Raw genomic sequence first — 15,959 nt, 5'->3', positions numbered from 1 at the left:
TCTTTCCTTCCTGTTTTTCCCAGTGTGACTTTACATAAAATTATAACAAGACAAGGCACTGTGGTCTCTCCACTGGCTTCCGTAGCTCAGGTCAAGGAGACTTGGAGGTGGTTGACCACGCCCACTTGTGTCTGCAGGGCAGTGGGCCCTATGCCCCTCAGTGAGCTTCTTGCTCACTGCCATCTTGGCTCCACCCCAGACTGTTTGATTTTCACATCATAACATCGTGATATTTATGCAAGCAATGCCTCAGGCCAGCAACATTCTAATCTAGACAAGACAGTTATAATTAAATTAAGCTCATTCCACACTCATTATGTGCTACTTAAACGGTCACTTAACTTGGTTTCCAGCTTTTAAATAAGAAAATTTGACTACAACTTGGTCGGAGACTAAATTGGAGTGGTGCCTACTTTAAGACACAGGTCCTGTCCCACGGCATCCTCGGAAGAGAGGCACAGGGCAACACAGAAGCAGCAGCCAAGAGTCCTGTCTGCCTTCCAGGAGCCCTCACCTTGCATGGAGCGGCAGATAGGAGACTCAGGCAGGAAACCCACATCTGACTCAGACCCAGAGCCAGCGCAGTGCCGTTCAGCCGCATGAAGTCACCCGAAGGCCCCCAATTACATGAAATTATCAACCCCATTAAATGTCATTACAGCTAAATCATGTCTCTGATCACACCCCGAAGGAGTGGATTTTCCAAATAAGAACTCCTCCAATGAAGAGAGGTGTCCTGTGTCCTAAAGCCCACAGGAGCTTCCCTCAACAGTCACTTCATCACAGCATCTGCAGGTTGTCTTCATGTATGGATCTCAAGCGCAGGTGTGTGTAAAGCAATGGACAAGCAGAGAGAGGAGGCACGTTCAGCTACGGATCACAGTAACAGCACTGCGACTTCTGCCTCTGCAGAATCTGTTTTGTATGTGTGTGCATCCACACTGGATCCCGAGGCATCTTGCAAGGTGGTACCCCCGGGAGTCAGCACACCACATAACCTCAGCCCCGAGATACAATGCAAGACCTGACACCTCCCAAAGTGCTCCCCAAAAGCACCCCTTGTGGGTGCCGGTCAGTAATTTCCACACAGATGTAGTTGTGTTGCCTCTCGTATTTCTTACACTTCCGAGCACGGTGTCTCACATAGAGTAAGCACTCAACGCTTTGATGAGAGAATTAGGAAGCTGAATTTGAGATTTTAAACCCAAAGATTTAAGACCCATAAAAACTAAATCACTTTTTGGAGTGGTGTTACACTGGGATGATCCTTGAAATTCCAAGGAGTAAAATGAACTTTTTGGCAAACACTACAGAAGTCTGTTAGGAACTAGCTTATTCTAAATACACACTTGGATCCACATGAGCTTGCTAATATCTCCCTAAACAGAATGATTAGAAAAAGCCTCATATAACACAACTAGCTTATAGCTCCCTGGATAGCCCATAAGCAAATCAAACTCAAGCTCCTAAACCTATGCATATTACAGTCCTCTTTCCAATCTGTGTCTCCCTCTATTTCTAGTCTCTATTAATGGATTCAACCAATTACCAGAAGGTCCAACACCAGAAACCTTAATTTCCATCATTTCTTCATCTGCCCTGTCTCATTCCTCCTCGCTCCCTCCTGTCCCCCACATATGCGATTGGCCAATGACGTCAGAAATTTCCCTCACGTCCAGCTGATCTTGCTTATCCTCACCTTTACCGTTTCAGTGTAGGACCAAATTTTCTTTTACCCAGAAGACGGCCTTTCCTGGTATACCAAGGACTATCTCCCCCAACGAAACACAAACAAAGGCAAACAGCCGCTACCAAATTACTCTCTTGAGACTGAAAAGAATTCACATGTCTTAATTTGTCCCCAAGGCTCCTCCCAATGGCACCAGGATAGGTTCAGACCTGTAGCACATCACCCCTAGTGGTGCTCCACTGTCTCCACCCCGAGTTAGTGGGGCTGTGAGTCCTACCACCTGCTGCGGTAAACAGGTGTTTTTCCCACACTTCCTTCTAATTCCTGCAGGAATCTGTTTCAGAGCTAGATTTTTAACAAGATGCTGCATTTCCCTGTGTCTGCCTTGTTTTATGGGACCTTTGGTGCTCTGAGTGGCTTTTTTTTTTTCCTAATTGCTCATTCTTAAGCAATTGGAGGCCTCCCCAGACTGACCTTCGGTGACAGACGGGGGCCGCATGTTGCCCCTGGCCCTGCCTCTTGCCCACCTGTCCACTGTGTTCTGGACACATCCTGTTTTCGAACGTGTAACAAGAGCTCCAGATTGGTGGACACAGTCCCTAGACCAATCCTCTATCCATCAGGGTGTCTAGTATTCTCCTTGTTTAAATCAAATGGATTAAAGTATAACTTCCATGCCATTAAATGCACACATTTTAAATGTAAAGGTTGATGAGTTTTGACAAATATGCACACTCATGAAATCATACCCTTATTAACATATAGAATATTTCCCTAGGCCCAGAAACCTGTCTTGTGCATCGTTGCTTCAATCTTCCCCACTTCCCATCCCAGGCAACCACTCATCTACTTCCTATTATAGTCTTGCCTTTTCTAGAACATTCTGTGAAAAGTCATAAAACTGAGGTCTTTTATACCTGACTTATTTCACTGGGCATGGTTTTGAGCTCCGCCTTTGTCACTGTGTGGATGGACAGTCTATTTGTCCTATTAGCAAGCAGCATTTCAATGTGTGGCCACACCAACTTGTTTATTCATTCACTAATTGATAGCCATTGCTATGTTTCCACTTTGAGGGAACATGTACTTTCTACAAAGAGAAAAGCATGGGGACACAGGATATTTTGAGCTCAAATAGAAAAGTGCAAGGCTTCTTCTTTGTGTATCTCTATGCTGAAAATCTGGTTTCCTAATTTCATTAACAAAATTACTTATTGCCTTGTCCTACAATATGTCTCTCTGTATGAGGGTGCTTCAAAAATGTCAAGGAAAAATGTAATTTGAAACAGTTTATTTTGGTGCAAAAAATGTTGATGAGGGGTTTGCAGAAAATCCATGGAAAACTTGTATTGAGAAAATCATGTATTGATTTCATTTTTGATTTTCATTTTTTGCACCATTATAACTACATTATATATTTATAATTATAAAACTTATAATTCCATTTTTCCATTAACTTTTTTTGATAGGCAGAGTTAGACAGACAGACAGAAAGGTCTTCTTTCCATTGGTTCACCCTCCAAATGGCCGCTGTGGCCAGCACACTGCGCTGATCTGAAGCCAGGGACCAGGTTATTCCTCCTGGTCTCCCATGTGGGTGCAGGGCCCAAGCACTTGGGCCATCCTCCACTGCCCTCCCGGGCCACAGCAGAGAGCTGGACTGGAAGAGGAGCAACTGGGACAGAAACCGGTTTAATCCTGGTCCTAGCCCCGATCAGAACTAGAACCAAGTGCCGGCGTCGCAGGTGGAAGATTAGCCTAGTGAGCCATGGCGCCAGCCTCCATTAACTTTTTGAGGCATCTTTGTAAATCCATATGATTGCTTTGAAATGACAGTATTAATGTTATTACTAAAAATAAAACTGAGATGCAATGAAAAGGTTTTTTTTTTTCCTTATGTTCCTTCCTCAGGAGGTATCTCCCATGTGATATGTTAAATTTCTGGCTTTTCCATGAAACTTTTTTTCAGTGTGTTTTTTTTAAATAATTTTTTTTATTTTTATTTAATGAACATAAATTTCCAAAGTACAGCTTATGGATTACAATAGCTTCCCCCCCCACACAACACTCCCCTCTCCCACTCCCTCTCCCCTTCCATTCACATCAAGATTAATTTTCAATTCTCTTTATATACAGAAGATCAATTTAGCATATATTAAGTAAAGATTTCAACAGTTTGCACCCACACAGAAACACAAAGTGTAAAATACTATTTGAGTACTAGTTATAGCATTAAACACCTAAGAGTAATTGTGTATTAATTACAGAGTTCAACCAATAGTTTTAAGTAGAACATAAAAAAATACTAAAGTGTAAAGTATTAAGTCCTTTTTTTCTTTTTCTTTTGTTATATAGTTTTTTTATTTAATAAATGTGAATTTACAAAGTGCAACTTTTGTATTGTTGTGGCTAAGATTTATTTGAAAGTCAGAGTTACACAGAGAGAGGAGAGGCAGAGAGAGAGAGGTCCTCCATCCGATGGTTCACTCCCCAGATGGCTGCAACGGCCAGAGCTATGCTGATCTGAAGCCAGGAGCCAGGAGCTTCTTCTGGGTCTCCCACGTGGGATCAGGGGCCCAAAGACTTGGGCCATCTTCTACTGCTATCCCAGGTCATAGCAGAAAGCTGGATAGGAAATGGAGCAGCCAGGACTAGAACTGGTGCCCATAGGGGATGCCAGTACTTCAGGCCAGGGCTTTAATCTGCTGCGCCACAGCGCCAGCCCTTTTTAAAATAAATTTGATTGTGTCCTGCAGTTTTAAAATTGTTTTCTTTCGGTTGCATATGTGAATTACATAAGACATTCACCTCATCCCAAAATCAGATCTATGGAACAAGGCTTATTCACAAAGATCTGTCTATTTGTTCAACTCTTTTCCATATTTAACTTATCCTATTTACTCTTTTGTACTGGCCCCGCTCCTCCTTTCCTACACAGGATGCAGGTACACTCTTCATCATACACTGTATCTAGAATACTACTCCTTGTTGGTTTACCTTTCTCACTTTTTACAGCATTCTGTGGCATGATATACTACAGTTCATCCCACCAATCAGCCATGGGTGGGCAACACAGATTATAAACCACACACCAATAAATATCTAGTAAAAATTATATTTCATATATATTTCATATATTTCTACTATCTTTGGGATTATGTTCCTGAAATGGTAATGTTCAAAGGTTAAATTCTTAAGTGCTTTTTCTAGAAATTGTCATATTTCCATATACATGTGCTGTGTCATGTTGCATTTCCACTAGCAAAGTACAAAGTGATGCTTAACCACCACCCCCCAAACCAGCCTCACCATCAGCAAACATTGGTTCACCAACCCATAGATGAGAAATGACATCTACATTGAGATGTCATCTATGTTAAAATGAATTTTCACTTTAGCCAGTTGCCCTTTTGAATTGGAACCAAGTCATTTTCTTCCCTGGGCATCTCCACTTTCATCCACCGATGTTTTCTAATTACCTGAGGTCACCATGGTAGCAGCCTCTGTCTTCTTCCAGAGCTCCACACCCACTTCCTTATCCTAGGCTGCACCCAGAGTTACACTTCACCACATGACTCCCATTATCCCTTCCTTCCACAGTAGAACCAACTTGGCCTCAAAGACAATGATCCTGGCCTGTTAATATCCTATGCTAGACCAATACAAAAGGCAACAGATACAAGTCTTTAGAGAAATGGTGTTCAGTAACTATAGATGCCCTCACTTCCATATTGCATCTCTGAATTTTCCCTTCCTGCTTAGAAGATACCACAGTAACAAGTTAAAATATATGGCACCCCATGGGAGACCAGGATAAGCACCTGGCTCCTGCCTTTGGATCAGCGCGGTGCGCCGGCCGCAGCGTACTAGCTGCGGCGGCCATTGGAGGGTAAACCAACGGCAAAGGAAGACCTTTCTCTCTCTTTCTCACTGTTCACTCTGCCTGTCAAAATTCATTATATATATATATATATATATATATATATATATATATAGAGAGAGAGAGAGAGAGAGAGAGAGAGAGAGAGAGAGAGACGGGGGCTGGTGCTGTGACACTGCGGGTTAATGCCCTGGCCTGAAGCGCCGGCATCCCATATGGGCAGCGGTCCGAGTCTGGTTGCTCCACTTCAGATCCAGCTCTCTGCTATGGCCTGGGAAAGCAGTGGAAGATAGCTCAAGTCCTTGGGCCCCAGCACCTGCATGGGAGACCCAGAAGCAGCTCCTGGCTTCGGATCGGCGCAACTCCGGCCGTTGTGGTCATCTGGGGAGTGAACCAGCGGATGGAAGACCTGTGTGTGTGTGTGTGTGTGTGTGTAACTCTTTCAAAAAATAAATAAATCTTTAAAAAATATATATGGAGACAAGTTTGCAGAACAAAAGAAGTTACCGTATTCAACAGTGCTAACACCCAGACTTAGCGTTCCTAAGCCCTGGACTGGCAAATGACAAGAGGCTGTGGCACAGTGCCTATGTTAGCTGTGCTCACAAGGGTATCTGCTCACATTGCTTTTGCAGCCATAGACTACAATTTGGTTAAAAAAAAAAATCTGAATAACCTATTGTGAGGTTGAGCTACAACTAGAGCATTGTGGTGGCAGAATGAGAGTCACTGTGGGTATACATTTTGCCAAAGCATTTCCATGAACAGAAGCCAACCTCTCCTGATCTCTCCTGCCACCCCCTTCTGGGAAACTCTGTCCACGTGGCATGAACCTTCTCCATGGGGGGAGCCGAGTCCTGGAAACGCGTGGAGTTCTCCAGGAGCTGACAGGAACTGACCAGGCTGGCCAGCCCTCCAAGGACTCACCCCCACCCCTCTGTCAGGCCAGGGCTTTTGTTCCCTGCTCTGCCTCACACCGTCCTCTAGAGAGGGTTAGGCTTTGGAGCCAAAACCCTCACCCTTTCCACAAACAGGGTTTATAATATTTTAGTGTAATTGTACCCAGCATGTTGGGAAATAGAAGAACAGTCCACACCCAGCAAATGTCAGCAAGAAAGGCAAAAATTCACCCCAGGGTGGCAAAAAGCCAGTTCTCAGAGAAAGAGCTCAGATGTCCTCAGAGAGCCAACCAGAAACATCTGCAGAGGAGTGTAGACAGGGGGATGTATATGGTTTAATCAAAATGGGTTCACTGGGGTGAGACCTTGGCAATCTAATATTACCTGTGCTTTGGCTGAGAGGAGCAAATAAAGCAGAGGAGAGAACAGGAACCACAATTAGATGTAGAGAAGCACAGTCTCATGAACTCAGAATCAGACAGGGGGCTGGCAGCAAGTAACTTTCTTTCCCATTGAGTAGGTTGTGGGTGGAGGCAGATTTCCAAATACTTTGTGGTGGTGCCACTGAGCAAAGAATGGATTGTACCTCGGTTGGCTAATACCAAACAAGGACACATTCTCCATTGTCCCTCTGTGAAAAGAGAAAAACTCACTGAAATTCTTTAGGGGAAGATAAGCTGAGACCTTTTCCTTGGCCGAATTGTCTAACATGATGGGTTAAACTAACTGTCCCCAGGAGTGGCAAGACTTAAGCTGAGACTTAAGCCGCAGTGTTCTTGTTGATTTGAGGTTTGGCACAAGCCAGCAGGACATTTATGGCTCCCAAGCAACCATGACCAAACCCCAAGGGTTGTTATCAATACCAAGTATTTGCCTTAACTAGGACATTCTGATAGTGGCTTCCCACAGTGGTAAAGTGGCGACCTCTGTGGTCAGTTTTCCTTGGTGTTACAAGCGATACAAGATAAAAGCTAGAGGGAGTTGGTTAAAATTCCATCTACCTGGGCCAATGACAACTGAGCCAAAGAATAGCGTTGTCATTAGCAAGTACACTTGAGAATTACATCTCATTATAATGAGCGCAATGATCTCACATGTCTACAGGCAAGAATAGGGCTTAATAGGCTGCGACATTCATGGAGAGAGACTGTAAAACAGTACCAGTGAAACTCTAATGTGCATGCAAGTCACCCATGGATCTTAATAAAAGGCCAGCCTGGGGCAGGTATTTGGCACATGGGATGCGTTTATCCCATATCAGAGTACCTAGCTTGTATCCCAAGTACTCTACTTCCCATCCAGGTTCCTGCTAACACACACCCTGTGCTGGGATGCAGCAGACAGTGGCTCAAGTACTTCTGCCTCTGCCATCCAGATTAAGTTCCAGGCTCCTGACCTCAACCTGGCTCAGCCCTGGCTGTTTCAGGTATCTGGGGGAAAAAACTAGCAGAGGGAAGACTTCTCTCTGTTGCTGTCTCTCTTTCAAATAAAGTAAAAATAACTTTTTTTTCAAAACATACCAAGCTCTATTGTAGCAGGTGCAGAGTGGAGTCTAGGATTCTGAACTTGACAAATCCCCAATGCATGCCCACCTAGTTGGTCCACAGGACACACTGTGTCCAGAAAGACTGATAAATATCAGGTGTGGAACTCATAGTAATAACTGTCCTCCCAGGGGTCAGCACGGTAGTACAGAGGGTCGAGTCACTGCTCGCAATGATCAACATTCCCTGTTGGAGTACTGGTTCAAGTCCTGGCTGCTCCACTTCACTTCCAGGTCTCTGCTAATGTGTCTGGGAAGGTATCAGATGATATCCTGAATGCTTGGGTCCCTGCCTCGCATTCGGAGACCCAGATAGAGTTCCCAGCTCCTGGCTTCAATGTAAATCCGTCCCAACCATTACAGCCATTTGAGGAGCAAATCAGTAGATAAGAGATTTCTCTCTCCCCCTTCTCCAACACTCCTCCTCCTCCTCTGTCACTCTGCCTTTCAAATAAATTTTAAAAAAATTCTCCCTTAATAATGTTCATACAATTCCAAAATGATACCCGTTGCTCAAAATATTCTTTAAATTTTGTTTTAAAGCTTTTAGTCATAATTTTGCAATCTATTCTAAAATCAGTTCCAGTTCTATTTTGCAGAAATACAGATTCCAAGGCATTGATAATTATTTGAAAGTTAGTTGGATTTGGTGGTTAAATGTTAGTCTTGGCCTTTAGCTCTTTTTTGTAAAAATAATAGTAATAATATAGCCCAGGCTTGTATGTGTTACTTTTTTTTTTTTAACAAAAAAAGACTTATTTATTTGAAAGGCAGAGTTAGAGAGAAGAGAGATGAGAGATCTTCCACCTGCTGGTTCACTCCCCAGATGGCCACGTGCTCGCTTGCTCGCTCGCTCTATAACTCTTCCTTTCAAATAAATAATCTTTAACAAACCAACATGTAAAAAGATGTTCTCATCCCACATGGGAGTACTTGGGTTTATTTATGTATTTACTTTCGCAGCATGGTAAGGTTTATTTAGAAAGGGAGAGTACATGGGAACATAAGGGCTTTATTAAGGGAGAATGGGCCAGGAAAGGTACAAGGGGAATTCCATTCCATGCTCTGCTCATCCTAGGTCCACGAGGTGAGGAGAGGGCAAAGCTGGAGGACATGGGTTTAGTTCCCAGCTCTGGCTCCTGACTCCAGCTTTCTGCAATGCAGGCCTTGGGAAGCAGTGATGACAGCTCAGGCGATTAGGTTTCTGCCACCCACATGGAAGACATGGATTAAGTTCCTGCTCCCTGGTTTCAGGCACAGCTGAGGGCCATAGTTGGCTTTTGAGGGATTTAAAAAAAAAAAAAAGCTCTTTCTGGTTCTTTCTCTTCTTCTCAAATAAGTAAAAAATATATATTAATATGCTGTTGGTCCTGACATTTTCAAGAGATATCACATTCATATAGTTCTATTAAAACATTGTTATTTTATTTTATTAGCCATTATTGTTAACATCGGAGTCCACCTAACTTACAAATTAAACTTCATCATAGCTATGTGTAGGGAAAAACGTGTGTGTGTGTGTGTGTGTGTGTATAGGGTTCAGTAGGATGCTGGAATATTCACTGGGGTCTTGGGATGTATTCCCCGTGGATAAGGAACACGTCTATTCATTACCCAGAGCATCATTCTTCACTTGTTTACTTTAGCAATCCTGTCTCCTGCTCTAAGAATATCAGTCGGCGGAGCACATCCATTGGGCTGCCACTCTATCCTCGATGCCTAAAGGAGTGCTTGATGTGTAACGGGCAAATGGGAGCAATGAATGTGTGTAGTTGCTGCAAAGGCCTCTGTCTCCACACATAAAGGGTGCTTTGCCTGTTTGAAACAACAAACAATTCATCAGAAGATGCACCACCAGTGATTATCTTCCCCATGCTTCCTGTGCGTAACTAGGGAGCAGACACATGGTCCCAACTTTCTAATTCAAAACTCGTCACTTTCCTGTTATCTGATGATTCTTCATATTTTGGAACTTTTCAATAAATGTCAATTTCCTTGCAGCCAACATGATGATGGAGTGCAGCTTCTTAAAAACAGAGCACTGGGGGCGGCGTTGTGGCATAATGAGTTAAGTCTGTCTGCAACACCAGCATTCCTTACTGGCACTGGATCAGGTCCTGGCAGCTCCACTTCCAATCCAGCTCCCTAGTGGCGCTCCTGGGGAAGCAGAGGAAGATGGCCCAAATCCGTGGGCCCCCACACCTGCATGGGAAACCCACATGAAGCTCTTGGCTCCTGGCTTCAGTCTAGCCCAGCCTTGGCCACTGCAGCCATTTGGGGGAGTGAACCAGCAGATGGAAGATTCTTCCTCTCTCCCTCTCTCGTTCTCACTTTCCCTCCTTATCCCCCTTTCAAATAAAATAAATCTTAAGAGAGAGAGAGAGAGAGAGAGAGAATGGGTGATACATTCAAACAGCTGAACACAGTAAGAGAGAAATTGTCCATGTCTATACAGCAGCCCTGTGTATAGATAAACCAGATCAAAATGTCTATTTCCACTAACTCTGTATTTGTGTTTCCAAGCAAATGAACAGGGTACGCATTCATAAAACAATCGAATGACTCTCTACAAAGATACCATTCTCCATGGAAGAGCTTGATGTAGCAAGGACAGTGATACAGCATTGATTAATTTTAATATGGCTAATACCTAGCAGGAGGATTTGATAGAAGAAGTCATTGGGACAGGAAGCTAGAGAATCTATGAGCTACTCAATCCGCCCCGGTTCCATAGTGGGCTAAGCTGTGACTGTTTAACACTAAGAACCTGTGGAAGGTAAAGTTTTCATCATCTTTATTTGTTAAAAACAAACTGTTTAAGATCTAGAATCAGATAAAGATGTCCATTGACACTGGAAGCTTTATTCAAAGCAATTTAAAAACAAAGAAATAAAAAGGTATACAGATAGAAAAAGGAGAAAGTCAAATTATCCCTGTTTTCAAATAACATGATTATACATTGAGAGAAAACGGAACCCCACCAATAGACTTCTAGAACTGATAAATTAAGACAAAATAAACTCAAATTCAGTAGGATTTTTATGCACCAATAATAGGCTCAGAAAGAAATTCTAAGAGCAATCCCATTCAAAATAGCTGTAAAAATAATATACGTTATCTAGTCATTTGCAACAAAATAGAGGAATCTGGAAAACATCATGCTGAGTGAAATAAGCCAGTCCCAAAGGGACAAATATCATATGTTCTCCCTGATCTGTGACAACTAACTGAACACCTAAAAGGAAACCTGTAGAAGTGAAACTGACACTATGAGAAACAATGACTTGATCAGCCCTTGTCCTGACTGTCGAGGAACAGCTTACTATTTTATTCTTTTTAGTATTTTCTTTTTCTACTTAATACCATTGGTTGAACTCCTTAACACAACTATTCTTAGGAGTTTAAATCCAACTGAAAATTGATTTCTGTTAAAAATAAGAGTGGGAATAAGAGAGGGAGGAGATGTACAGTTTGGCACACATTCACTCCTAATGAGCATTTACCCCTAAGGGTAAAGCTAGAAACGTGCAATGGGACTCCAAATCCCATTAAGTTGGCAGGTACCAATGCCATCCTACTAGTTAAAGTGATCTGTTTAAGTTCATAATTGATCATAAAGATAGGATTAAGTGTCAAAGGGATCACATAAACAAGACTAGTGTCTGCTAATGCTAACTGAGAGAATTAAAAAGGAGAGAACGATCCAATATGTGAAGCGGGATACACAGCAGACTCACAGAATGGCAAATGCCCTAAACAGCACTCTGGCCTCAGAATCAGCCCTTAAGGCATTCCAATCTGGCTAAAAAGCCAATGAGAGTTTCTCAGGCATGGAAAGCCAAGACACTGTGGCAAAAATGACCTAAATGAAAGATCTCTGTGAGTGAGATCCCAGTGGAAAGAATGGGCCATCAAAGAAGGAGGTACCTTTCTCTGAAGGGAGGAGAGAACTTCCACTTTGATTATGGCCTTGTCTAAATAAGGTCAGAGTTTGTAAACTCAAGAGGCTTCCATAGCCTTGGCAGCTCATGACAAGAGCCTCAGGTGATTACTGACGTCATGAATCAGTGTCAATTGTTAAATCAACAATGGGAGTCACTGTGCACTTACTCCCCATGTAGGACCTCTGTCCTTAATGTGTGGTACTATGAGAATTAATGGTAAAAAGATTCTTCAAACAGTACTTTATACTTTGTGTGTCTGTGTGGGTGCAAATTGTTGAAATCTTTACTTAGTATACACTAAATTGATCTTTATATAAATATAATTAAAAATGAATCTTAATGAAGAATGGAATGGGAGAAGGAGTAGGAGATGGGATGGTTTGCGGATGGGAGGGTGGTTATGGGGGGGAACTGCTATAATCCAAAAGTTTTATTTAATAAGTATAAATTTCGAAATTACAACTTTTCTAAAAATACCTTGGAATAAATTTAATCAAGGTCATGAAAGACCTCTTCAATGAAAATTACAAAACTCTGATGAAAGAAAATGCAGAAGACATATGCCAAAAAAAGGAGGGGCCAGCGTTGTTTCACAGAGGGCTAAGCCAAGGCCTGCAGCACTAGCATCCCATGTGCACTCAAATTTGAGTCCCAGCTGCTCCACTTCCAATCCAGCTCTTTGGTAAATGGCCTGGGAAAGCAGTGGAGGATGGTACAAGTCCTTGGGTCCTAATATCCACATGGGAGACCTGGACAAAGCTCCTGGCTTTAGCCTGGGCCAGTCCAGGTCATTGTAGCCATTTGGGGAGTGATCCAGTGGGTGGAAGATCTCTCCCCATCTCTTTCTCTCTCTCTCTCTCCCCCTCTCCCTCTCCCCTTCCCCCCTCCCCCCTCCCTCCCTCCTTCTCTTTTCCATAACTCTGCCTTTCAAATGAATAAATAAATCTTTTGAAAAATGGTAAAATTTCCCATGTTCAGAGATTGGAATAATCAATATTGTTAAAATATCCATATTATCAAAAGTGATTTACAGATTCAATGCAATCTACATCAAGATAATAAATTTTAAAACTAGACCAAAAATTCTTAAAATTCATTTGGAAGTATTAAGGACCCCAAATAGCCAATCTCAAACTAAAAAAAAAAAATGGTAGAATTATCACAATGCCTTATTTAAAGACATACTACAGAACTACTGTAACCAAAATAGCATGATCCTTTCATAAAACAAAAACATACAGCGACCAATGGAACAGAACAAATGTCCTAGAAGTTAATCAACATATATACAGCCAAGTGATCTTTGATAAAGTTTCCAAAAACCTATGCTGGAGAAAAGATGGTCTCTTCAATAAATGGTGCTGAAACAGCTCAAAGATCAATGTAAAACTTGAATCTATGAAACTATTATAAGATAGGAGAAACACTTCAAGACATTAGCATAAGCAACAATTTTTTGGATAAGAGCCCAAAAACAGAGGCAACAAAAATTGACAAATGGGATTATATCAAATGAACAAACTTCTGCACAGCAAAGGGAACAACCAACAGAGAAAAGACAACTGATAGCATGGGAGAAAATATCTACAAACTCTGCTGCTGACAAAGGATTAGTATCTAGAATATATAAAGAACTCCGAAAACTCAATGACAAAACAATCCAGTTAAGAAATGGCCAAAGGATCTGAATGGACATTTCTCATAAGAAATATATCTGATTAACAAATACATGAAAAAATACTTCATATCACTTACCATTAGAGAAATGTGACTCAAACCACAATGAGGGGCCAGCGCAGTGGCACTGGTTCAAGTCCTGGCTGCTCCACTTCCAATCCACACTCTGCTGTAGCCCGGGAAAGCAATGGAAGATGGTCTAAGACCTTGGGCCCCTGCACCCATGTGGGAGACCTGGAAGAAGCTCCTGGCTGGATCAGCCCAGCTTCAGCTGTTGCAGCCAGCTTGGGGGGGGGGGTGAACCAATGGATGGAAGACCTCTCTTCTCTCTCTGCCTCTCCTCTCTCTGTGTACCTCTGACTTTCAAATAAATAAATAAATCTTTTTAAAATATCACAATGAAATATCACCTCATTCTAATTACAATGGCTATTATCAAAAAGCCAAAAAAGAATAACAGATGCTGGTAAGGGTGTGAATGAAGGGGAATCCTTACATGCTGCTGTTGGTAAAAATTAGTATAGCCATTCCTCAAAATTTAAACATAGATCCGCCATGTGACCCAGCTATAACTCTTCTGAATATATATATCAGAAGGAAATGAAACCATCTCAAATAGACATCTGAATTCTCATGTTCATTGCAGCACTATTCATAATAACCAAGATATAGGATCAGTCTAGATGTCTAGCAATGGATGCACGGATAAAGAAAATTTGTGTGCATCTTCAAGTATGTGTGCATGTGTATATTCAGTCTTTAGAAAAAATAAATTGCTGACATTTGTAGCAAAAATGAATGGTGCTCAACATACCATTTAAGAGATAGGCCCAGTACAATGTCCTTGAGTCACAGTAGGTATGCCCTGGGAAAGCACTTCTCTCTAGGGGGTTAGTCACATAAACCGAGCTGCGCCCAGCTGCCTTCTCTGCCTCCCAGCTCATCACTCAACCCTTGCTCTCTGCCCATCCACTCTCTTCCCATGTGATGTTCTACTCTGCCTTAGGGCTCTGCCTGCAAGAACTCCCTTCCTTCTTAAGTAGCTTGTCTTAGACATTTCACTGTAGTGAAGAAATGCTGACTAATATAACAGCATACTCTCTCAAAGTTATTTCTTTAAAATAGGGGTGATTGCAAATGAGCTTAGGCTGCGACATAATAAACCACATCTGATTTTGCAGAATTTTCAAAACCATGCAATGATATAGGACTGTTGAATAAAAAAAATAATCTACACTGATGTCCACAGAATCATTCTTTATACATTTCGTTTCTAATATACAATCATGTTGGGGCAGCTGGTTAGTCTAACAGTTAAGATGATTCTTGGGATACCTGCATCACATATGGAAGTGCCTAAGTTTGAGTCCCAGCTCCGCCAGCAGTTCCAGCTTCCTGCAAATGCACACCTTGGAAGGCAGCAGGTAATGGCTCAAGTGATGAGGTTCCTGGAGCCTGGCTTCAGCCTGGCCCAGCACTGGCTGTTGCGGGGATTTGACAGGTGATTCAGTAGGTAAGATATTTCTCTCTCCTTGTGTGTGTGCGCATGTCTGTGGATGTATGTCTCTGCCTCTCGAGTAAAATATACACATACAAATGTTTTAAAAGATACGACCTTGTTTAGTCTATTTACAAACTTCCACCACCTTTTCTTGAATTGCCATTTTTTGAAGCTGCTGATAAAGAAGAGACCCTGTTAGGAAATGCAGTCTCTCTGAGAAGATGACCCGATTGTGCAGAGGGTAGCCTACAACACACAGGTTTTCCCAAGAGTCAGCTTTGCCAGGTACTGGCTGCATAGCCACAGGAATGTTTCCTAACTTCTCTGAATGTAGTTTAGTTTGTCTATAAAAAGGTCTATAAAATAATCCCATGGTCTTCCTTAGGATTTAATGAGGAAAATTATCTAACCTTGCTATTCTTTAGTAGGTAGTCAGTCAACATCAGCATCCTGCTTGCATTTCAATTTAGCTATTTGTAATAACATGGGCAACAGCAGATGTATAAAACAAGACTCGAGTTTCTAGTTCTTATTGATGGAGCTTAACTCATGTTCAGTAATTAACACTCACACACACAAATGATATAGAACATAATATAACACAGCTGCATATCTTGATTGTAAATACTCTCTCGGAAGTCCTTGGACTTGGTCTGTCTCTATGAATGTCGAGTTCTTTGATTTCCTTCTCTCCCTGGGTACCATTTGGGCGTGGGGGCTCTCACCATGTTCTCCTTCCTGTGAGCCTCTCTGGTTGGCTGCACGGGCTGCTGGGACGAGCACTGATAAGTCCTCGGTTTGCCAGGGAAATTTCTCCTCTTAGAG

General features: G+C 42.2%; 1 protein-coding gene across 34 annotated transcripts in view; it reads right to left on the bottom strand.

Moving 5' to 3' along the window:
- LOC149126897 (uncharacterized) overlaps nucleotides 1-15,959 on the bottom strand; it is a 267,581-nt gene that overhangs the window by 222,063 nt on the left and 29,559 nt on the right. For 2 of the 34 annotated variants that reach the window (XR_016232258.1, XR_016232274.1), the window contains one exon: nucleotides 8,935-9,289. The exons of 29 other annotated variants lie outside the window; for them this stretch is intronic. The gene's annotated coding sequence lies outside the window, so the exon portion shown is untranslated. Of the gene's footprint in view, nucleotides 1-8,934; nucleotides 9,290-9,415; nucleotides 9,828-15,959 lie in introns of those variants that run through there. 3 more of the 34 variants (XR_016232257.1, XR_016232255.1, XR_016232271.1) reach the window with 3 other exon arrangements.

The sequence above is a fragment of the Oryctolagus cuniculus genome, chromosome 4, assembly GCF_051225735.1.
Source record: "Oryctolagus cuniculus isolate XC-2025 breed Fujian yellow rabbit chromosome 4, ASM5122573v1, whole genome shotgun sequence".
In the NCBI taxonomy this organism is placed as follows: domain Eukaryota; kingdom Metazoa; phylum Chordata; class Mammalia; order Lagomorpha; family Leporidae; genus Oryctolagus; species Oryctolagus cuniculus.
Note: the sequence above shows the minus strand (reverse complement) of the source record. Positions and strands in the feature narration are given on the sequence as shown.